At 43.1% G+C, this 25,776-nt stretch overlaps 1 protein-coding gene across 1 annotated transcript in view; it reads right to left on the reverse strand.

The window, feature by feature from the left end:
* Positions 1–25,532, reverse strand: part of LOC121568260 (G-protein coupled receptor 4-like) — a 30,658-nt gene extending 5,126 nt beyond the window's left edge. The window contains exon 1 of the mRNA XM_041878816.2: positions 25,207–25,532. The gene's annotated coding sequence lies outside the window, so the exon portion shown is untranslated. The remainder of the gene's footprint in view (positions 1–25,206) is intronic.
* Between the last annotated feature and the right edge of the window lie 244 nt (positions 25,533–25,776).

Consider the following 25,776-nt stretch of genomic DNA (forward strand, 5'->3'; position numbering starts at 1 on the left):
TCTCAAAGCGTGATTAAGTACAAGTGCTCACACAAGGAGTTCTAACATTACAGTAACTTCCCAGTGAGCATTTCTGGATGTTTAGTTGTTTAACCATGAAGAAAAGCTGATGGACCTAACATAGTGAGAAAGCTCTCACTCAGACACAAGATTACGGTGTGTTCAGGAGCATCAGAAACTAGCTGGCGGTTAGCCAAACACTCATGTTGACAGTGAAACACTGGAGTAAAAATACTACTCCTAAGAATTCAATGCATAACACAACAGCACAAGAAAATTCAGGACAAAGGAACCCATTAGACTCTATACTGTACCATCATGAACTAGTGAAAATGTTATATAGCCACAGGAAAACCACTAGGATACATCTATTGAGATTAGCATCTATTTGGTCAGCTTTGTTAAACTAATCCTAATGCCAATGAAAACAGAGATTGCACAGTATTGAACTCACTAAACACATCGGCCTTTCTTTGTTTCTTTTTTAAATGTAGGTTAGCGGAGCATTAGCTTCAGGAGTCACACAGCTGAAGCACAGCGGCCTCCATACCTCTGTGAGTTATTTATTTGATCATATCAGATAACTGTGATTTATTGTTCACATTTATATCTAGTTGACCAACCTTCATACGTTTCATAATGCTGACTTGCGATCTTTAGATTCAACAACAATCGCCATTTTACCACACATGAATAGGTACATTTGTTCAACTGAATTAGCAGTGTCCCCCGGCTAATGTTCAAACGGCACGTATACTTAAAACTGCCAGACACTGTTAAGCCTGAAAACCATTTACCATAATATCATAATTTGATCTATTTCAGCCTGGGAGAAATTGTCAGTCTTGCTTGGATTGAAACAAGAAACACATGAGGACGTGAGCCCCATTCAGACAGTTATATCTCCCATGGCGATTTTTGTTAGTTTTTATTTTATTTCACCTTTATTTAACCAGGTAAGCCAGTTGAGAACAAGTTCTAATTTACAACTGCGACCTGGCCAAGATAAAGCAAAGCAGTGCGATAAAAACAACAACACAGAGTTACATATGGGGTAAACAAAACATAAAGTCAAAAATACAACAGAAAATATATATACAGTGTGTGCAAATGTAGTAAATGATGGAGGTAAGGCAATAAATAGGCCATAGTGCAAAATAATTACAATTGAGTATTAACACTGGAGTGATAGATGTGCAGAAGATGATGTGCAAATAGAGATACTGGGGTGCAAATTAGCAAAGTAAATAACAATATGGGTATGAGGTAGTTGGATGGGCTAATTACAGATGGGCTGTGTACAGGTGCAGTGATCGGTAAGCTGCTCTGACAACTGATGCTTAAAGTTAGTGAGGGAGATAAGAGTCTCCAGCTTCAGAGATTTTTGCAGTTCGTTCCAGTCATTGGCAGCAGAGAACTGGAAGGAATGGCGGCCAAAGGAGGTGTTGGCTTTGGGGATGACCAGTGAGATATACCTGCTGGAGTGCAGACTACGGGTGGGTGTTGCTATGGTGACCAGTGAGCTAAGATAAGATGGGGATTTGCCTAGCAGTGATTTATAGATGACCTGGAGCCAGTGGGTTTGGCAACGAATATGTAGTGAGGGCCAGCCAACAAGAGCGTACAGGTCACAATGGTGGGTAGTATATGGGGCTTTGGTGACAAAACGGATGGCACTGTGATAGACTACATCCAATTTGCTGAGTAGAGTGTTGGAGGCTATTTTGTAAATGACATCGCCGAAGTCAAGGATCGGTAGGATAGTCTGTTTTTTTTCGAGGGCATGTTTGGCAGCATGAGTGAAGGAGGCTTTGTTGCGAAATAGGAAGCCGATTCTAGATCTAACTTTTGATTGGAGATGCTTAATGTGAGTCTGGAAGGAGAGTTTACAGTCTAACCAGACACCTAGATATTTGTAGTTGTCCACATACTCTAGGTCAGACCCGCCGAGAGTAGTGATTCTAGTCGGGTGGGCGGGTGCAAGCAGCGTTCGGTTGAAGAGCATGCATTTAGTTTTACTAGTGTTTAAGAGCAGTTGGAGGCTACGGAAGGAGTGTTGTATGGCGTTGAAGCTCGTTTGGAGGTTTGTTAACACAGTGTCCAATGAAGGGCCAGATGTATACAAAATGGTGTCATCCGCATAGAGGTGGATCCGAGCGTCACCAGCAGCAAGAGCAACATCATTGATATACACAGAGAATATAGTCGGCCCGAGAATTGAACCCTATGGCACCCCCATAGAGACTGCCAGAGGTCCAGACAACAGGCCCTCCGATTTGACACATTTAACTCTATCTGAGAAGTGGTTGGTGAACCAGGCGAGGCAGTCATTTGAGAAACCAAGGCTATTTAGTCTGCCAATAAGAATGTGGTGGTTGACAGAGTCGAAAGCCTTGGCCAGGTCGATGAAGACGGCTGCGCAGTACTGTCTTTTATCGATCGCAGTTATAATATCATTTAGGACCTTGAGCGTGGCTGAGGTGCACCCATGACCAGCTCGGAAACCGGATTGCATAGCGGAGAAGGTACGGTGGGATTCAAAATAGTCGGTGATCTGTTTGTTAACTTGGCTTTCAAAAACTTTCAAAAGGCAGGGCAGGATGGATATAGGTCTGTAACAGTTTGGATCTAGAGTGTCACCCCCTTTGAAGAGGGGGATGACCGCGGCAGCTTTCCAATCTCTGGGGATCTCAGACGTTATGAAAGAGAGGTTGAACAGGCTAGTAATAGGGGTTGCGACAATTTCGGCGGCTAAATTTAGAAAGAAAGGGTCCAGATTGTCTAGCCCAGCTGATTTGTAGGGGTCCAGATTTTTCAGCTCTTTCAGAACATCAGCTGTCTGAATATGTGTAAAGGAGAAGCGGGCACCCTCCGCTGCAACTTGCCCACGCTTCTCCTTTACACATATTCAGACAGCTGATGTTCTGAAAGAGCTGAAAAATCAGAACCCCTAAAAATGGCTGTCCAAGTCACACAGCAACCACTCAAACTACTCAAACTATTCCTTTTCGGACAGAAAAGTAACAATTTTGGTGAACTCTATGATGAACGGACAATTGAGAAGCTAGGGACACAATAGACAGTTCATAATCGATTTACAGTCATTTAGCCTGTGACGTTTTCATAGGGAAACTTTGAGATTGTAATAAACTTCTAAAGAATAATTGCTTTGACACAAGTGACATAGTGAATACACTCCAGGTAATATATGCTTCAAAGCACAGATCTAAGATCAGTTTTTCCTAGTCCATTCCTTACCTCAACAGTAGTGATCGACCTCACTCCAGATCAGTGCTGATAAGCAATCTATACCATCGCCGTACTGACCCAACATTACTTAATATTAGAAATGTTAGGGATGGTTGTTCCCTCCCTGTAACATAACCAGTTGGACAAGTGACATTACCAATTGGACAGTGTCGCAGGCATTCACAAGTCTGTGTTTTGGACAGGTGTTCCAGTGGACGGCCCAGTTGGTCCCAGTTTAATAATGAGCATAAACACATAGGCTTCCTGATGGCCTCGGCGATGACCCCTCTCTGTCAACTCCCGGAGGTCTGGTGGGAAAGACCCTGAGTTATTGAATCAGTTGCACAACAATAAACACGGTAGGGGTGGTGAGCACGGACCTGTCAGTCTTTCAATCAGCCCCCAGCAATGCCCGGGAGAGAGAGAGGCGCTTCTGTTTCCCCCTCACTTAACGAGAGAGAGCGAGAGAGAGAAACAGGAATGACGGGTCTAAAATTGAACTGCATGATTATTCATTCATTAGGGCAGATCAGTGAGAGGATACTATGAGATGGCTTGGCAGGTCTCCTAAACAGGCAACAAACAGAGGGGTCCGCTAAGGGTTATTTGTGTTCGACTGAATGCACAGAGCACAGGGAAAGGTCAAAGGGATCATGTTGTCTGCACCTCCCTGACTCTGGTCTCTGAAGAACTTGAACTTTTACTTTGTATTCTAATGGGAATGCATTCATTAGCAGTTCCACAAGTGTGAATAAGACATGGGTTCATCAGATAGTTATGATTGTGATATGATAATTATTCAAATAACCAATCAAAGCGCAAAAAATATCAATGTTAAAAACAATGTAAAACAAAATTGAAATGTACATTATTCTGGTATGTGTAATTTCATCCCCAAATACATATTTTATTACCCACTGGTTGGGCAGGGGGTCTGGGGGACCTACAAGTCTTGCCACAAAAAAAATTATATTGAAAAAGCGTTTTAATGACTAGATTACTAATCTACTCCCTTTCCTGAAAATCCCACCCCCAATAATTAATTGACAGGTCTGAAACCCTACCAACCCTGTGACTCAAAAATATCCTGCTCCTCCCCTGACAATCCCACCTACGGTGATAGATTGACAGGCCAAACTCTTTAAAATGTGGCCAGCATAACGCAAGACGATGAGGAAATGACATAGAAAATGGGAGCAATAAAACATTTGTTTTAAGAATTAGAATGTTGTACTTGGTAGGTTAAGAAAAAGCATTGATAAATTGCACATTAAGTTTTCATTTTCTTATTGTCACAAAAAAATGCAATCACAATAATGTAGTACAATTACAAATGTGAATTTTGATTTCTCTTTTAACAATTTTCTTTCTCAATATGACAGTTATCTGGTAGGGCATTGAACAAGAACCGTCAACTTGAAAATGCAAACTGGAGTTTTGCATTTACATTTGGTCACATAAAAATAATATTGCTAACGTATTATTAATTTTATCGTTATCATTATCAAATATGCATTTTTTTTGCCAGCTATATCTATACACATAAATTGCTGGCCTGAATCTGCAATAAAAATAATCAAATGTAGCTCTGGTATTATAGGTCATATTTGAACGGTTTGTGCTAAAGCAACCATCTCCAACCTACTTCATACTAAAAAATGTTAAGCAAGCTACTCATGTACAGCCTGCATATTTTCTTATTGTGTAGGCCTAATTTGATTAATAGAAACAATGAACAGCACTGCATACATAATGTAATTGTGTTTTGGTTCTTAAAACCACACAATTTGAACAAAAATCATTCTACTGTAGCCTACCTTATAAACCTTTCCTTTTTAAGATGAGGAAATAGAAATGTTTTACATTTTAACAAATATGTAGCCTGCAGTTACAGGACAAGGCTACTATAAATTATTTTCCAATTATTTTTAATAGTGGCCTTTTAAACAACACAGTAGGCTACATATTTGACATCAAAATCGTGAAGAAACAGAATAATCATGAAAGGTTTGAGGAATAACAAAAGTGTAGTCTCAGCAAGTACATTACTTGACCATTCCGCTTTTCCTCCGATATTTTTTGGTGCTGTTGTTTGAAGTGATGTCACATTACAGTGTCACCATTCATTTTTCAAATTAACTTGTCTAAGCAGCATACACATTTGAAGCAACGAGAGTAGAAATGGCTTATTTGGTCGATATTACTTACCGAGCCAACCAGAGCTGTTTAATCGAGATACAAATATCCTGTGCTTTTTTATTTTGTGCATAGGCGCATACAGACACAGCTACTGGGCATGCAGTTTTCTGCAAAGTTGCAACCTTTGGTAGGCTAAGCTACTCAGAGTCAGATGCTGCGATACAGCAAAGCCTAATCAGACATGCCAGGCTGATCATGGTTCATACAGGTGAAGTGAAATGATACAATGAATTTGCGGTGCATGTGTAGTCTACACTACATTTTAGTCATTTAGCAGACGCTCTTATCCAGAGCGACTTACAGGAGCAATTAGGGTTAAGTGCCTTGCTTAAGGGGACATCGACAGATTTTTCCCCTAGTCGGCTCGGGGATTAGAACCAGCGACCTTTCGGTTCACTGGCACAACGCTCTTACCCACTAAGCTACCTGCCGCCTAAAATGATATGTAACAAGACCCTGAGTGCATCGGACATTAAACAACGATACAAATGTAACAACAGCACAGCAAATGAAAAATATTTGTTATGTTTCTACGTCGAATTTTCAACGCAATTTCAATGTATACATCGTTGTGATGATTATGTTGAAATTAGATTGATGTAACAATTTTTATTTTTTCTGGGGGTAGATCAGCTTAATATTGCAGATAGATTGTAACTTCTATCAATGTAATTGTCTGCATCACTTCCAATCCCCCATGTTTTTTATATATATACTCCCCTTTATTACTTTTCAACCCCGCCATCCTTTCCCTACTTGGGGTAAATTAGTGAACAACAATGCCCAGGCCTCTACTTCCAGCCTATACTTACTATCTACACCTTATGGACACAGTCAATTTTACAATAATTCTATTTTATTTGTTTTTGCGCCTGAACTTCTTCTACTCTCAACCTCTCCGATCATTTTCATGATGTCCATCCGGTTTGCTTCTATATGTATGTTAGTCAGGTTAAGTTAATGTATTTAAGTTGAAGTTTTACCCTAATTTCAATGTTTACAACACTGGTTGAAATGAGATGAAAACAGTGCTGGTTGATGACTTTTTTCAAATCCAATGTATTTTCCACATTGATTCCACGTCACAATACATTGACAAATGACGTTGAAACAACGTTTATTCAACCAGTGTGTACCAGGTGGGTAGGTAATGACATTAGATAACTCAAGCTAGCAGCTGCTGCTGACATAATATCTAACCAACATAATACAGATGCTGCCACTCATACGTCTAGCTATGAATCACACATCTTTTTCACATCAAAATAAATTACATTTAAATTTTAGCAGACGCTCTTATCCAGAGCGACTTACAGTTAGTGAATCAAATCAAATCAAATCAAATTTTATTGGTCACATGCGCCGAATACAACAAGTGCAGACATTACAGTGAAATGCTTACTTACAGCCCTTAACCAACAGTGCGTTTATTTTAAACAAAAAAAGTAAGAATAAAACAACAACAAAAAAAAAAGTGTTGAGAAAAACAAAGAGCAGAAGTAAAATAAAGTGACAGTAGGGAGGCTATATATACAGGGGGGTAACGGTGCAGAGTCAATGTGCGGGGGCACCGGCTAGTTGAGGTAGTTGAGGTAATATGTACATGTGGGTAGAGTTAAAGTGACTATGCATAAATACTTAACAGAGTAGCAGCAGCGTAAAAAGGATGGGGTGGGGGGGCAGTGCAAATAGTCCGGGTAGCCATGATTAGCTGTTCAGGAGTCTTATGGCTTGTGGGTAGAAGCTGTTGAGAAGTCTTTTGGACCTAGACTTGGCACTCGGTACCGCTTGCCGTGCGGTAGCAGAGAGAACAGTCTATGACTAGGGTGGCTGGAGTCTTTGACAATTTTGAGGGCCTTCCTCTGACACCGCCTGGTATAGAGGTCTTGGATGGCAGGGAGCTTTGCCCCAGTGATGTACTGGGCCGTACGCACTACCCTCTGTAGTGCCTTGCGGTCAGAGGCCAAGCAGTTGCCATACCAGGCGGTGATGCAACCAGTCAGGATGCTCTCGATGGTGCAGCTGTAGAATTTTTTGAGGATCTGAGGACCCATGCCAAATCTTTTTAGTCTCCTGAGGGGGAATAGGCTTTGTCGTGCCCTCTTCACGACTGTCTTGGTGTGCTTGGACCATGATAGTTCGTTGGTGATGTGGACACCACATACATATATATATATTTTTACATATATATATATTTTTTATACTGGCCCCCCGTGGGAATCGAACCCACAACCCTGGCGTTGCAAACGCCATGCTCTATCAACTGAGCTACATCCCTGCCGGCCATTCCCTCCCCTACCCTGGACCAATTGTGCGCCGCCCATGAGTCTCCCGGTCGCGGCCGGCTGCGACAGAGCCTGGATTCGAACCAGGATCTCTAGTGGCACAGTTAGCACTGCGATGCAGTGCCTTAGACCACTGCGCCACTCAGGAGTCTGAAATCCGTAAGATAATAATCATCTTTAGAGGGATTACTTGCCTCTGATTCTAAACCCACAGGATGCAGCTGTACACTAGGGCTCCACATGGCCATCTCAAGTCCAACTGCCATTGGAAATAGTTATTGTGACATCACAACATACAGTATACTGTACAAATTGAAACCCTGATGAGGGAAGCATAGCTGTCAAACTTTGGGTATCTATTACATGTATTGTATAGGAGACATAAGAGTGTGGGGTTTTTATTTTCTTAATGTACTGTACCATAACACAGCAATGCTATCTACAGAATGTGGATAAGAGTTGAGATCTTCTTTAGGTTCAACACATTGAAGTTCATATGTTGTTGTACTCTCCAGGGAATCCTGCTCTTCCAGCTGGTGGAGAGGCCACACTGTACTGAGTCTCTGGTGTCACACAATGTCCTGTACTGAACTCAAATGAACCAAGCTAGCTGACTGCTGAGGGCATCTGTTTTTAAGAGTCTCTGTCACCACTGTTTGGAGTATGTTTGCCAGAGGCCAAACTCAGATGTGAAGATACAGGCACTTTGTGTGGCCTCACTGGCCTGGTGATGGCTTTGAAGTGATCTAATGTTCGCCTTTTTGCAACGGTCAACACAACATCTTTTCAAATGAAGAACTGCTCACAGCACGTAGTTTGGTTTGTCACAAGGAAGCAGAGCAGTCCACAACTCTACAAGCCCCACAATGAATAGATGTTCACATTCAAAATATTCATATAATGGAAAATTTGACTTGGCCTTTTTCAGGGCTGTGTAAGGTGACTTGGTAACAGGAAGTATATTATATAATGTGCCAGGTTTACATTCTCAAAAAAATGCCTTTAAAAAGGCCCAGTGCAGTCAAAAACATGATTTCCTTGTATATTTCCACACTATGAGGTTGGAATAATACTGTGAAATTGTGAAAATGATGATAATGCCCTTTTAGAGTAAGAGCTGTTTGAAAACACTGCCTAAAATTTCAACCTGTTTAGGTGGGATGGAGTTTTGGCCTGCCTGGTGACATCACCAGGGGGTAAATTAGTTAATAGACCAATAAGAAAGAGAGTTCCAAACCTCTCTGCCAATAACAGCTAGTTTTCAGTTTCCCCTCCCCACTCAGACCACTCCCAGACAGTCCTAGCAAAATTCTTATTTAGAAATTGCTCTTTGCTAAGAAGCTATTTCTTTTTTTCTTTTTTTTAAACCATTTTAATTGAAAACAATCACAGTAAGGTACTTAATTGTTACCCAGAATTGTGTTTTCATATTTTATTGTTTTATAGACAGTGATAGTCGGAAATGTAGGCTAAAGGGGAGACAGATACAGAGAGGAAGGACTGAGATGGGATTCGTACCCACGTCACCAGTGGTATATGGTCTAGAGTCTGGAGGACTAACCACTAGGCCAGACTCCTGCACAAACGCAATCCTTTCTTAACGTATAGGTGATGACAGAGACTTATCAATGGTTCACATCTAGTCTAACTGGATACCAGAGTTGACAATGAATATACTTCAAATGTTAGGCTACTCCTTTTACAAGGGAGTCATGATTATGCATTCTTTAGATTAGATTACTGATAACTAGGTGTTTGGATGCCTCCTACATCCTACCAGCTGGGGTTGTACAGGAACTGAAAAATGTACCTTATAAGAGAGATTGTTGAAAAAGTACATTACACGGCCAAACAAAACCGCAACTCATGACCAAAATATATGTAGCACAACAAGCAATCCTAACCCAGTACGGTGGGCAAGAGATAGTTATCACACTTGACATATGATAATCATAATTATCGTCACTCAATTTGACCGTACTGTCTTTAAGTATGAGTTGTTGACTGTCACAAAACCAAAGCTTTGTGTGTGTGTGTGTGTGCGTGCGTGCGTGCGTGCGTGGTGCGTGCGTGCGTGCGTGCGTGTGTGTCATTTCTATCAAATAGGAAGTGGTTGGTGAAAATATCAAGATGAGAAGTGCCCAAACCAAACCAGGAACAAGAAAATTCAATTCAGCGAGGAACAGCGAGAGTGAGATGGATAAGGCATTAAGACCAGGACAAGGACACATTCATTACCCAGTCTCTACTCTCCTGACAAAAGCAATGCTCTACTTTAGGCTGGCTTTTGATCATGGTCTCATCTGTTTCTTTTTGTTTCATCCGACTCACTGATCATCTGAAACGTGGACTCAATAGGGGCAGCAAATAAATCTTTCATGTGCATGAGATCCTGTTTCTATTAAAAGATAATTGGAAGCTATGTGTTTGCTGCTCAATAGACACCTGGTTTCAGTTCCTATTTCATCGATGTAAAGCAGCTCAGAATGGGCGTTGGAGGCATGATGACACAGTAAATCATTACAGCCTTGCTAACCATAGGGGTAGTCTAGGTGTCAGGGCAGTTATCACCGTCTAGACTATGTGGTGTGCTCAGTCGTCATCATGCACTTACAGTGGCTTGCGAAAGTATTCACCCCCCTTGGCAGTTTTCCTATTTTGTTGCCTTACCACCTGGAATTAAAATTTGTATCATTTGATTTACACAACATGCCTACCACTTTGAAGATGCAAAATATGTTTTATTGTGAAACAAACAAGAAATAAGACAAAAAAACTGAAAACTTGACCATGCATAACTATTCACCCCCCCAAAGTCAATACTTTGTAGAGCCACCTTTTGCAGCAATTACAGCTGCAAGTCTCTTGGGGTATGTCTCTATAAGCTTGGCACATCTAGCCACTGAGATTTTTGCCCATTCTTCGAGGCAAAACTGCTCCAGCTCCTTCAAGTTGGATGGATTCTGCTGGTGTACAGCAATCTTTAAGTCATACCTCAATTGGATTGAGGTCTGGGCTTTGACTAGTCCATTCCAAGACATTTAAACGTTTCCCCTTAAACCACTCAAGTGTTGCTTTAGCAGTATGCTTAGGGTCATTGTCCTGCTGGAAGGTGGACCTCCGTCCCAGTCTCAAATCTCTGGAAGACTGAAACAGGTTTCCCTCAATAATTTCCCTGTATTTAGCACCATCCATCATTCCTTAGATTCTGACCAGTTTCCCAGTCCCTGCCAATGAAAAACATCCCCACAGCATGATGCTGCCACCATCATGCTTCACTGTGGGGATGGTGTTCTCGGGGTGATGAGAGGTGTTGGGTTTGTGCCAGACATAGCGTTTTCCTTGATGGCCAAAAAGCTAGATTTTAGTCTCATCTAACCAGAGTACCTTCTTCCATATGTTTGGGGAGTCTCCCACGTGCCTTTTGCTTATTTTTTTCTTTAAGCAATGGCTTTTTTCTGGCCACTCTTCCGTAAAGCCCAGCTCTGTGGAGTGTACGGCTTAAAGTGGTCCTATGGACAGATACTCCAATCTCCGCTGTGGAGCTTTGCAGCTCCTTCAGGGTTATCTTTGGTCTCTTTGTTGCCTCTCTGATTGATGCCCTCCTTGGCTGGTCCGTGAGTTTTGTTGGGCGGCCCTCTCTTGGCAGGTTTGTTGTGGTGCCATATTCTTTCAATTTTTTTTATAATGAATTTAATGGTGCTCCGTGGGATGTTCAAAGTTTCGGATATTTTTTTATTACCCAACCCTGATCTGTACTTCTCCACAACTTTGTCCCTGACCTGTTTGGAGAGCTCCTTGGTCTTCATGGTGCCGCTTGCTTGGTGGTGCCCCTTGCTTAGTGGTGTTGCAGACTCTGGGGCCTTTCAGAACAGGTGTATATATACTGAGATCATGTGACAGATCATGTGACACTTAAATAAGGTCCACCTGTGTGCAATCTAACTAATTATGTGACTTCTGAAGGTAATTGGTTGCACCAGATTTTATTTAGGGGCTTCATAGCAAAGGGGGTGAATACATATGCACGCACCACTTTTCCGTAATGTATTTTGTAATTTCTTTTGAAACAAGTTATTTTTTTCATTTCACTTCACCAATTTAGACTATTTTGTGTATGTCCATTACATGAAACCAAAATAAAAATCCATTTAAATTACAGGTTATAATGCAACAAAATAGGAAAAACGCCAAGGGGGATGAATACTTTTGCAAGCCCCCTAATTAGGATTATGTCAGGATTTTGTCTTGGTAAAGATCTTAAGCGCAAACAGCCCCCTCTTGCCCTCAATTTGGCAAATCTGACCATAACTCTATCCTCCTGATTCCTGCTTACAAGCAAAAACTCAAACAGGAAGTACCAGCTCAAGCTATAGGAGTCAAACAGCTGAAGCACAGCGGCTTCCATACCTCTGTGAGTTATTTATTAGATCATATCAGATATAACTGTGATTTATTGTTTATTATATCTACAGTATTTGACCAACATTAATACGTTTCATAATGATGACTTGCGATTTATATATGCTGGCCCTCAACACGGGGGCCCCTCAGGGGCGTGTGCTTAGTCCCTTCCTGCACTCCATATTCACCCACGACTTCGTGGCCACGCACGACTCCAACACGATCATTAACTTTGCCTACGACACGACGGTGGTAGGCCTGATCACCGACGACAATGAGACAGCCTATAGGGAGAAGGACAACAACCTCTCCCTCAAAGTCTGGAAGACAAAGGAGCTGATCATGGACTACAGGAAACGCAGGTCCAAGCACGCCCCCATTCACATCGACAGGGCTGTAGTGGAGCGGGTCGAGAGCTTCAAGTTCCACGGTGTCCACATCACTAAGGATCTATCATGGTCCACACAAACCAACACAGTCGTAAAGAAAGCACGACAACATCTCTTCCCCCTTAGGAGGCTGAAAAGATTTGGCATAGGACCTCAGATCCTCAAAAAGTTCTACAGCTGCACCATTAAGGGCATTTTGACTGGATACATCACCGCTGCTTGGCAACTGCTTGGCATCCGACCACAAGGTGCTACAGAGGGTAGTGCGTATGGCCCAGTACATCACTGGGGCCGAGCGTCCTGCCATCCAGGACCTCTATACCAGGTGGTGTCAGAGGAAGGCCCTAAAAATTGTCAAAGACTCCAGCCACTCTCTGCTACCGCACGGCAAGCGGTACCGATGCACCAAGTCTGGAACCAACAGGACCCTGAACAGCTTTTACCCCCAAGCCATAAGACTGCTAAATAGTTAGTTAAATAGTTAACCAAATAGCTACCCGGACTATCTGCATTGACCTTTTTTGCACTAACTTTTTTGACTCATCACATAAGCTGCTGCTACTGTTTATTATCTATTCTGTTGCCTAGTCACTTTTTCCTAGTTATATGTACATATCTACCTCAATTACCTCGTACCCCTACACATCAACTCGGTACTGGTACCCCGTGTATATAGCCAAGTTATCATTACTCATTGTGTTTTTATTATTACGTGTTATTACTTTACCATGACAAAGTCTGACAAATTAAAAGGACTGACATATTGTGGAGGTCAACTACCTATACTAGCTCCAGCATCCCATTCCACAGACATTATGATGTGAAATACTGTACTGTCCATGAGATGAAGGGCAGGGTAAGCTGCCATCACCCTTGACCCCACGTTTGCGGTGCAAACCTTTGCAGCACAGTGTCCTTAGCTCCCTTCATCACCCCTGTGACTTATACAGCCAGTGACTGATGAGGGGGAGCCCAGCCCGTGTGCGTTGTCAGCAGCAGCAACCTTCACTTGGCCCTAAGCAGAGAGCAGGTATTTAATCCTGGCCTAGCAGGCTGCTCATTTCACGCTCGGCTGGAGAGCCAACGTCAGGTCTCTATAAAGCCCAGGGCAGGCGTCCTGCAGGGAAAATTAATGACTTCAATAAAAGTGCCACATTTTCCACTCAAACTCCCACCGGAGGGTTTTATTGGCTGAGCCTTAATTTGGCCCAATCAGCTTGATGTGCCGCAAATGAATGAATGCGTGTTGGACTGTGGCCACACTCTGAGCTGTAGACCCTTTACATTTTACATTTTAGTCATTTAGCAGACGCTCTTATCCAGAGCGACTTACAGTTAGTGAATATTTTTTTTTATACTGGCCCCCCGTGTGAATCGAACCCACAACCCTGGCGTTGCAAACGCCATGCTCTATCAACTGAGCTACATCCCTGCCAGCCATTCCCTCCCCTACCCTGGACGACGCTGGGCCAATTGTGCGCCGCCCATGAGTCTCCCGGTCACGGCCGGCTGCGACAGAGCCTGGATTCGAACCAGGATCTCTAGTGGCACAGTTAGCACTGCGATGCAGTGCCTTAGACAACTGATGTATCACCCTCTCCTCTCTCTGAGGTAGGGTGCTAAAGTACCAGTCACCTCCAGGGACACACCGGGGCATTCAAGTTGCCACAAATAAACAAGGTCTGGGGGATTTTTGTAAACACCAGCACTTTATGACAGTCTGAGTGATCACAGCTGAACATTCCTTTTGTTTTCTTTCTGAGTCTGAATTCAGGCTTTGAAATCCTCCAGGAGGTGCAGAGTCCCTGAACCAAAGTCCCACTAGTCACTGTTATCAGCCTGCTGGTTGACAGGCTTGAAGTGGCAGCAGACCCAGAGTACACAGTGGAAGAATGCCACTGACACTTCCTGGACAAATAAAACAGCTGCCCGCAAGATGAAATACACGGTGGTACTACAAGGTGAATGCCAGAGTGCAAATGGATCATTTCAAATCAAATCAAATCACATTTTATTGGCCACATGCGCCGAATACAACAGGTGCAGACATTACAGTGAAATGTTTACTTACAGCCCTTAACCAACAGTGCATTTATTTTTAATAAAAAAGTAGAATAAAATAACAAAAAAGTGTTGAGAAGAAAAGAGCTGAAGTAAAATAAAAGAACAGTAGGGAGGCTATATATACAGGGGGTTACCGGTGCAGAGTCAATGTGCGGGGGCACCGGCTAGTTGAGGTAGTTGAAGTAATATGTACGTGTGGGTAGAGTTAAAGTGACTATGCATAAATAATTAACAGAGTAGCAGCAGCGTAAAAAGATGGGGTGGCAGTGCAAATAGTCCGGGTAGCCATGATTAGCTGTTCAGGAGTCTTATGGCTTGGGGGTAGAAGCTGTTGAGAAGTCTTTTGGACCTAGACTTGGCACTCCGGTACCGCTTGCCGTGCGGTAGCAGAGAGAACAGTCTATGACTAGGGTGGCTGGAGTCTTTGACAATTTTGAGGGCCTTCCTTTGACACCGCCTGGTATAGAGGTCCTGGATGGCAGGAAGCTTGGCCCCAGTGATGTACTGGGCCGTACGCACTACCCTCTGTAGTGCCTTGCGGTCGGAGGCCAAACAGTTGCCATACCAGTCAGGATGCTCTCGATGGTGCAGCTGTATAATTTTTTGAGGATCTGAGGACCCATGCCAAATCTTTTCAGTCTCCTGAGGGGGAATAGGCTTTGTCGTGCCCTCTTCACGACTGTCTTGGTGTGTTTGGACCATGATAGTTCGTTGGTGATGTGGACACCAAGGAACTTGAAGCTCTCAACCTGTTCCACTACAGCCCTGTCGATGAGAATGGGGGCGTGCTCAGTCCTCTTTTTTTTTTTCCTTGTAGTCCACAATCATCTCCTTTGTCTTGGTCACGTTGAGGGAGAGGTTGTTATCCTGGCACCACACGGCCAGGTCTTAAGAGAGTTCTGGCTCTGGGGTGGAGGAGGTATGGGTGCCACCGGGATTTGTCAGTCCCTGTGTGACTTCCTGTTCTGTCAAACTTAGTATAGTTTATTAGTACTCTTCTGGGGGAAACAAGCCGCTTGCCATGAGGTCATAAAAGGTCAAACCAAACTCAATGATTGCAGATCAAAGCTCTAATTCATACTGTTTGTGTGAAGAGAGTCCTTTCTCATAATGCTGGTGACCAGTGTTGTCTGTGAGAGGGGCCAGGCATGCAGGCGCCTGGATAGAGAATGAAACCTAATGAGACATGACCGTAATACACAGACTATGGTGCTGTTGTGGGTTGATGAGCACGGTGCTCCCTAGTTCGTTTGTGTGTGTGTGTGTGTGTGTGTGTGTGTGTGTGTGTGTGTGTATTAGTAACCAGCTGTGTGATCCCATGGGAGCCCAGAACCAGAATGAGCTTTATATTATCACAAAGGAAGTGCGGGTCTGGTGCCCAAATTAACCATACATTACTTGATCAAAGGTCAAGAAAACAAGTCCCCAACAAGCTTTACTCTGTCCTCACATTGAGAAAATAGGGGTTTAAAAGGAGGAAAGAGGCCTAGCCCACCATTAAGGGTTTCTGTGAAGTGCCAGGGAATCTGAGGCAGTACTAACTAAAATTGAAATCCTCCAGTTTACAAGCAGCGTTCCCCCTGCCAGTGAAAATGAAATAAAAACACCCTCTGACAGGAATGATAGCCCCCGGCCCCTATAGAAATGGTCCCTCAATTAGATTTAGTATAGTTTAGTTTTCACCCAAACTAAACCAACCATTTTGCTATGCCAATCCACTGCCCCTCACTTTCACAATACAAATCATAATGTATGTCACAACAGCGCTCATGGATAAAGTACCCTGGATCTACGACTGCATTTTCCAACCACAGAAGAAGAAATCTTCCTCCTCTAACCCCAAAGGCTTTCTTCCTATATGATATTTCATCCACATGCACTTACATTTTCAGAGTGCCGTGTAATCGATGGCCTTCAGATTAGGCAAAGTGCTGGTAGCAGGTGCAGACAGAGTGCAGACCACTCAGAGGCTTATATTCCCTCTCTGATGTCTGTGTGAAAGTGCTGACAACCTGACGCCATCTCGAAATGTTTGTTGTCAAGAGTTCATCATCCCTGTCTCTGTAAACACACTATTCTGCCACAGCGTTCCTCTCTAGGAGGCTGATTCTTTGTTCTGGGGGCCATCGGAGACACATGTTTAAATATTTACACAAAGGTGCACAGAGACACGGTCAAAGAGGTTTTGAAATATCTGTTAGTATTGTTTCTTACATGGTAATCCCGTTTACATAACACATCTGAGACACTGAGAAGGACTGTACAATTCGATCAATCCCAACTAGGGATGCAAATTTCGGTCCATTTTGCTGCCGACTAGCCGACCCTCATTAACCGGTCACAAACGGTTAATTTTTTTATCCAAACAGTGGTATGGGGACGATTTTCTCTGGTTCGCCAGGAGGGGGGTGGAGAGAGGATGTAAAAACATCCTTGGTTGACAAGCAACCTTGGATGTTTAGGGGGGTGGGGGGGTCTTAGGGTATATGTCGTGGGGGGCGGGTGAGCAGATAGAGATATGGAGGGGGTGGGGAATGACAACCAACCTGTGTTGCTAGGTAGGGTGGGAAGGGATGCAAAACATGGTTTCCGGGTGGTGGTGGGGGGTCTGGTGCAACCAATTACCTTCAGAAGTCACATAATTAGTTAAATAAGGTCCACCTGTGTACAATCTAAGTGTCACATGATCTGTCACATGTTCTCAGTATATATATACACCTGTTCTGAAAGGCCCCAGAGTCTGCAACACCACTAAGCAAGGGGCACCACCAAGCAAGTGGCACCATGAAGACCAAGGAGCTCTCCAAACAGGTCAGGGAAAAATCAGAGTTGGGTTATAAAAACTTGAACATCCCATGGGGCACCATTAAATCCATTATTAAAAAATGGACAGAATATGGCACCACAACAAACCTGCTAAGAGAGTGCCACCCACCAAAATTCACGGACCAGGCAAGGAGGGCATTAATCAGAGAGGCAACAAAGAGACCAAAGATAACCCTGAAGGAGCTGCAAAGCTTCACAGCGGAGATTGGAGTATCTGTCCATAGGACCACTTTAAGCCGTACACTCCACAGAGCTGGGCTTTACGGAAGAGTGGCCAGAAAAAAGCCATTGCTTAAAGAAAAAAATAAGCAAACACGTTTGGTGTTTGCTAAAAGGCATGTGGGAGACTCCCCAACATATGGAAGAAAGTACTCTGGTCAGATGAGACTAAAATTGAGCTTTTTGGCCATCAAGGAAAACGCTATGTCTGGCGCAAACCCAACACCTCTCATCACCCCGAGAACACCATCCCCACAGTGAAGCATGGTGGTGGCAGCATCATGCTGTGGGGATGTTTTTCATCGGCATGGACTGGGAAACTGGTCAGAATTGAAGGAATGTTGGATGGCGCTAAATACAGGGACATTCTTGAGGGAAACCTGTTTCAGTCTTCCAGAGATTTGAGACTGGGATGGAGGTTCACCTTCCAGCAGGACAATGACCCTAAGCATACTGCTAAAGCAACACTCAAGTAGTTTAAGGGGAAACATTTCAATGTCTTGGAATGGCCTAGTCAAAGCCCAGACCTCAATCCAATTGAGAATCTGTGGTATGACTTAAAGATTGCTGTACACCAGCGGAACCCATCCAACTTGAAGGAGCTGGAGCAGTTTTGCCTTGAAGAATGGGCAAAAATCCCAGTGGCTAGATGTGCCAAGCTTATAGAGACATTCCCCAACAGACTTGCAGCTGTAATTGCTGCAAAAGGAGGCTCTACAAAGTATTGACTTTGGGGGGGTGAATAGTTATGCATGGTCAAGTTCTGTTTTTTTGTCTTATTTCTTTTTTTTTCACAATAAACAATATTTTGCATCTTCAAAGTGGTAGGCATGTTGTGTAAATCAAATGATATAAACCCCCCAAAAATCCAATGCCAGCTTTTTGAGAAGGTGCTCTCGCGCTGTCTGACAGGTAATAGGCTATTCCTCTCCTCAAACTAGGCTCTGTATGCTGTGCTCGTTTGATAAATAAGATGCATGACGACTAACTAAAATACCATTTAGTGGCCAATTTAATGCCACTAAATTATGCAAATTAACCTATAAACCGATAAGCATGACCGGTCAAATGCATTTTCGGGCCGATTAATGGTTAACCGTTAACACCCCTAATCCCAATGTTAATAGAGTCAGTTCAGCATGAATTACTTTTCTGAACTGAGCGAGCTGAAATGGAATTGACCCCTACCAAGGTACTAAACCTGGAATGTCAGAAACAGCAGCAAAGGTCATCAAGACTGAAAACCAGAGTGAAACCTTTAAAATTCTCTAATATGAAAAATCTGACTTACAAATGTCAAATATGGCATGGTATTGGTCACAGCTGCCATAAAACAAAAATGCACCTCAACCAGATGGGCATAACGAGGCTAGGCCTTTGATATTTGAATATACAAATATTTGCTTTGTTGCCTTACCAGTTGTCACGATCGTCGGATGTAGAGGACCAAGGCGCAGCGTGGAAGGTGAACATACTTATTTATTAAATGATACACGAACAAAACAACAAATCGATACGTGATGTCCACAGGTGCAAAACACAAACCAACACGGAACAAGATCCCACAAACACTGTGGGAAAACCACCTGACTAAATATGGTTCCCAATCAGAGACAACCAGCAACAGCTGATACTCGTTGCCTCTGATTGAGAACCACTCTGGCCAACATAGATATACAAAACTAGACTAGAAACAACGAGCACAAAACATAAACTCTACACACCCTGGCTCAACTTAAAAGAGTCCCTAGAGCCAGGGCGTGACAGTACCCCCCCCTAAAGGCGCGGACTGCGACCGCGCCTAAACATCACCGAACAGGGGAGGGCTGGGTGGGCATTCCTCCTCGGAGGCGGTTCCGGCTCCGGGCTTGACCACCACCCTCTACTAACCCCCCCCGTAGTGCCCCTGGTCTGGTCTAGCCCCACTGGCTGGAGCTGGACTGGACTTCGGTGGAGCGGATTGCTCAGGCTCCGGTGTGGAGCAGCTGACCGGTACCTGACCAGGCACCGGTGAAACGGGCACGGGCTGGCGATGCGCACCACAGTTTTGGTGCGGGGAGCAGGAACAGGCCGGACCAGGCTGGCGACGCGCACCATTGGCTTGGTGCGGGGAGCAGGAACAGGCCGGGCCGGGCTGGCGACGCGCACCATAGGCTTGGCGCGATGGACAGGAACAGGCCGGACCGTACTGGGAACACACACCACTGGCCTTACACGGGGATCAGGAACGGGCCGGACCGGACTGGCAACACACTTCAGTACCTCTCGCCGTGCCTCTACATTTTCCTTCCCTCTATACACCAATGGCTCCCGTAACCCGGTGGCCTTCTCTCCTCGTCCACCAACTCGCCCCTTATCTGCCTCCAGTGGCCCCGTCGTCCCTGCCATGTGCCCCCCCCTAAAAATTTCTTGGGGGTGCCCCTCGCCTGTCCGACGATCCAAAACACAAACCAACACGGAACAAGATCCCACAAACACTGTGGGAAAACCACCTGACTAAATATGGTTCCCAATCAGAGACAACCAGCAACAGCTGATACTCGTTGCCTCTGATCGAGAACCAATCTGGCCAACATAGATATACAAAACTAGACTAGACACAACGAGCACAAAACATAAACTCTACACACCCTGGCTCAACTTAAAAGAGTCCCTAGAGCCAGGGCGTGACACCAGTAGAACACAAATAAGCACGGGAGATGTAACTAGATGGATTGTTGCAATGCAAATTCCAGTTAACTTTATGAGGGTACAGCAAATCTAGGGATATGCCTGAACAATGGGGAAATGTGTCCCTTGAAAGCATTTGCAGCTTTTACAGTAGCATAGGAGCTCATACTTTGTGTGTGGATTGGATGTAGAGTTAGGATGGCAAGTAGGTATGTGGATTGAAAAGTTTCAATGCATCATCATTAAGCTGAAAATCCAACTCCTTCCAAAGGAGAGCTGAAAACACGTCAAAAGCCTTTTCATAGCATATTCTCAGTGAAACGTCTACCTCAGTGACCTGCACCACAAATTAGAGACTACAGTCCAATGACAGTCCAATGACACCTAAGCAGGCAATCCAGCTCTGCCTGGAAAACAATATCCAATTAGACCAAGCTGTGGTGGGGCCGGCTGAGGCTCCCCACTTATTATTGGGCGATAACCACTTCACTTGTCAGGCTATTAAAGGTGCACTGTGCAGAAATCTCTTCGTCATTTCCAGGTTTCTAAAATTATAATAGTTCACCTAATTTCAGTTTATGTGACAAAACAAGAAAGTATAGCGTAGAGAAGAATCATTGTACCATCTAAACCGCTGTGAAATATATTTTCCATAACTACAAATATTGTATTTTCAGCTGTTTGAAGCTGGTGTACAAAACCTAAATTAAAAGTCGCAAAAACGAAAGCATAGAAATAGCGCACATAGAACAGATCTACCACTTCTTAGACTTACTTTCAATGATAATGACAGAATTTGGTCAGGTTGCCCAAAAAGTTACATTTGCAGCTTTAAGTGTCCATGCTTATCACCCGTCCCCCGTGTGAGACTGTGAGCAATTAAGTGGCTCTAGCTCGGCTAGATTAAACATGTGAGCGCTTCCCTCTACAGTGACCCTGGATACTGAGGACCCAGCCCCAGAGAGACAGGCACGCAAGCAGGCAGGCAGAGGAAGGAGAACTAGCTACTGAACCCTCATAAGTGGTTGACCTTGAAGAGACCAACCACCAGCCATTGTGAGTGGACATGATTTAATATGATGCCATGAAAACACAGTCAATGAGGCGGTAAAACCCTCCACAGCTCCAGTTCAGTGGGTACAGTACACTACAGTAGGTACGGTGCCAGCGTGCAACCCAATACACAGCGAGTGCTAAGAAGGGTACTGTACTGTAACTCACCAAGTTAAAGGGATAGCATTTTTACATATTTAGATATTTGTTTCCAGTCTATGGACAAGGAGTGACTGCAACATTGATCCCACAATGCTCATGTTGCTAATTGTTTGCAGTGTCTAGTTTAACAAAACCAAAGTGTGGATTGCAGTCATTCGTTGTCCATAGACCGCTTTCAAAGTAAGGAAATAGCAAAATTGCTGATCTATCCCTTTTTAAGCTGGGATTTGAAAGGATGTACCCAATTAAACGTATGAGGTATTGTGGAGAGTATCAGTGGCGCGTATTCATGGATGCCAAGGGAAGCCAGGCTTCCCCCAAAAATGTTTTTATTAAATAATTTAGTGTTCGTCTCTCTGTGTTTCATAATTGTCTTTCAATTCGCAAGAGGCTGAATATATCTCACTGGAGAAAGCATCTGAGCGAGCGAAACAGTGCCCCTCTGTCTCGGTAGCCCATCTATCTGATGTTGTCTGGTCAAAAAGAGTATGATATTGTTGCCGCCCGTAGCATTGCATGCAAGGGAAGCCAGCAAGCATTTGGCCTCCATTGGTAATAAAAGGATACAATAATAGCCAATCAGATTTGAGCTAAACTGAGTGAGCTCAACTGTGAATGGTCCTGGCGCACCAATAAAAAGTGTCAAGGGTAGCCAGTTTGGATTTGGCTTCACACCAATCACATCACATCAAAAGCCAAACGTTATTGACAGAAACAAACTTTAATTGTTGCATCTCGTTGTGTTGTTGTCTTCCAGTGGGCATATATTGCGAACGTCTAGCAAACCAAATGTTGTGAGTTCGAATCTCATCACGGACAAGTTTAGCATTTTAGCGAATTAGCAACTTTCAACTACTTACTACTTTTTAGCTACTTTGCAACTACTTACCATGTCAGCTAACCCTTCCCCTAACCCTAACCTTAACCCTTTTAGCTAACCCTTCCCCTAACCCTAACCTTAACACTTTAACCTAACTCCTAAACTTAACCCTAACCCCCTAACCCTAACCCCTAGCCTAGCTAACGTTAGCCAGCTAGCTAACGTTAGCCACCTAGCTAGAATTCGTAACATATCATACGTTTTGCAAATTTGTAACATTTGTACATTTCGCAAATTCGTAACATATGTGACCTGTTTCAGGAATGTCGCGCCATTTGAACGTAAACTTATTTATTTATTTATCTAAATGCTTTTGTTGGCAGAAATGCCTTCTGGAACATGTGAACTTTCATGTGCCTTAATAAAAAACTTGTATGCCATCTGTAAATACAAATAAAATTGTTAAATTACGAGCCTAGTTGGTTTAGCCACAGAAAAAGACAGCAACCTTCCCGCTAGCCATGATTGGCTGAGATAATGAGTGGGCTGGACATGCCGAGAGATCAAGTTTTGAAATCAGTGGAATTAGAGTATGATAGCTAAGGAGATGGAGGAAACACCTGTCTCTGGATTACATCTTCAAACTAAGAGCAACCATAGCATCCATGACAGAGAGGGAGAAGCGTCCATCCATGTATATGGGTAAGATAGTCTAGCTAGCTACTTTTTAAGATATTACATGTTTCTAATTTTGTCAGAAAGTCGTTTTCATTTCAAGTTAAAGTGTACTGTTAGCTAGCTAGCTAACGTTAGCTGGCTGGCTCGCTAGCTAACGTTACGTGTATGATCTGTGTAGTAATATTATTCATATCTCAGAGCCATTTGCTTTGCTAGTTATAGCCTAATGTTAGCTAGTTAACATTGAACCTGGTTGGTTAGCTACCTGCAGATTCATGCAGGGTAGTAACGTCATGAGTTGGGATTATGGTTCATTGTTTAGCTAGCTAGCTAGCTACATGTCTTAACAAAAGACTCCACTATGCAAGTAACCATTTCAATAGAATGTTCATGATGTCAATGCGACAACTGTTGATAGACGTAGCTGGTAAATTCACTCTGGCTATCTACTCCGATTTCAGAGCACTCTCGTCTGAGTGTGCCAGAGCGCAGAATAACTGACAAATTTACGAACGCTCAACACCCATTGAATATGGCCGGTGTCAGTAAACGTTGGCAAAAAAGCATAATTAAATTGTTGCCAGCAGCACAGTTGCAGTCACCAACGCTCTGGATAACATAAAAACAGCCTAACTAGCTCTGCTAGTTTTTTTCTCAAAAGTGAGGTTACAAGTTTATCAACTTTCAAAGCAGAATTACTTTCCCATTGTTCCTCAACTGTAGTGTATGATATACCAATTTCTAGCTCTGAATCACTACTTTTATCCAATGTAAAAAACACAATTTCAAATATTGCTACATAAGACCGAATCGAGCTGGTCGGTCACATATTGTACATTTTGCAAATTCGTAACATATAATACAAATTGTAATTCATAACATATCATACGAAATAGGTGATGGACATCCACAAATTAATACATACCATACGAAACGTAACATATCCTACTAATTTGCATGTTAAGAATTTACGTACAGAATAATACGAAATGCTCTGAGACCATGTTGCAGCCAGCGTCATGTAACTGTATGCTTTGTGGATTCCACCAGACAGATGTTGCTCTCTGGTTTTGTGATGAAACAAAGGTGTGGTTGAATTTATTCTGCCACTGTGTCTTCTTATTGTCTCGGCCTTAGGCCTATATCACGATGGCAACTTGCAAGGATTATGAACTAACAGGTTCTCGAGCAAAGAACGCAATTATCACATAGGTTGTCATATGGCTTTTTTTCTGGCTTGGTTTCCCCACTGATTTTACCCACGCATCGCTTCTGGAGAGTATATACCTGTAAAGGTCTAGAATGTTTGGAAGTGAGCATTAGCAGTTAATTGCGGCGGGTTGGTAAGACGACACCGTTAAAAGCCAGGGTAAATAATTCCAGAGCTTTTAGCACACCACGCTGTTATATGTGAGTCTTGAAGGTCAGCAGCTCAAACCGTTAAAGGGTAATCGTTTCTCCTGGTTCGGAAATCGGTATTAGTTTAATACAAAACAGAGAGTCTTCAAAGGGTGAGATTCTGCTGTAAATCCTACAACCATCAATGCAGCCAATAAGGAGGAACAGACGTTACATTGTGCTGAATGTTTACAGAAAATTGGTCCATTAATACTCAATCGAATATTTTTTGTTATAGCAGGAGAGCAATTATCTTAAGGACTTGCTTTCAATTAACTGTTTTGCTACTGTTATGGGAACTTTAAATAAAGTTACTATAAATGTTGCCAATATAGTCGTTTCATTTTCACGTTTCACTAGACCCCTCAACAATTGTAAATGGTATCTTATCAGGAATTCACATTATTACGTTACTTTCGACAGGTCTACCCTAAATATATATAGAAAGATAGAAAACAGAGAGATCTATTAAAATAAAAAAGTCAATGATAAATGTAATTCTGGTACAAAACACACGCCTAAAATAAATGCCCATCCTTTCTCAAGCAGGTGGTAACAGGCGCGCTCACTTCTACATTTTCGTCATTTACTAGATGCTCTTATCCAGAGCGATTAGGGTTATGTGCCTTGCTCAAGGGAACATCGACAGATTTTTCACCTAGTCGGCTAGGGGATTAGAAACAGCAACCTTTCTGTTACTGGCACAACGCTCTTAACCACTAAGCTACCTGCCGCCCTAAAGTATACATTGGCATTTATAGTTTACATTAAAACACGGTGGAACACTTACGTTCAGGTACGTTCGGTGTCAATTTAAATCCACGATATTGTCCATAGTACAACTGATTCGTTGAGTAAACTGTGTAATCCTCACTCCTCATTCCTCCGAGAGAGAGTCCGGCGCTGTGTAGAATTCTCCTTTGCTCACCTCATGTGGATGGCGCCACTGGGACAGTGCACTCGCCGTACGCGTCTGCATTCTGCACACTGTAGTCTATCTGGCAGAATGCTTCATATTTGCCATCAGTTGTAAATCATTGGACATTACATTTCTTTAACTTCTGTGGAAACCCCAAACAAGTAAGAGCGCGAGAAAGAGTGCGTGCGTACATGAGACAGCGTACATGCCCGCGTGTGTGAGAGAAAGAGAGAGAGAGATATTAAATGACTGTCATGAACAGGACACTCAGTGCATTCGGAAAGTATTCAGACCCCTTGACTTTTTCCACATTTTGTTACTTTACAGCCTTATTCTAAAATCGATTAAATAACTAAAAATCCTCATAAATCTACACATACTACCCCATAATGACAAAGCGAAAACAGTTTTTTTGAAATGTTTGTAAATGTATTTAGAAAA

The sequence above is a fragment of the Coregonus clupeaformis genome, chromosome 6 (assembly GCF_020615455.1).
Source record: "Coregonus clupeaformis isolate EN_2021a chromosome 6, ASM2061545v1, whole genome shotgun sequence".
Taxonomy (NCBI): Eukaryota; Metazoa; Chordata; class Actinopteri; order Salmoniformes; family Salmonidae; genus Coregonus; species Coregonus clupeaformis.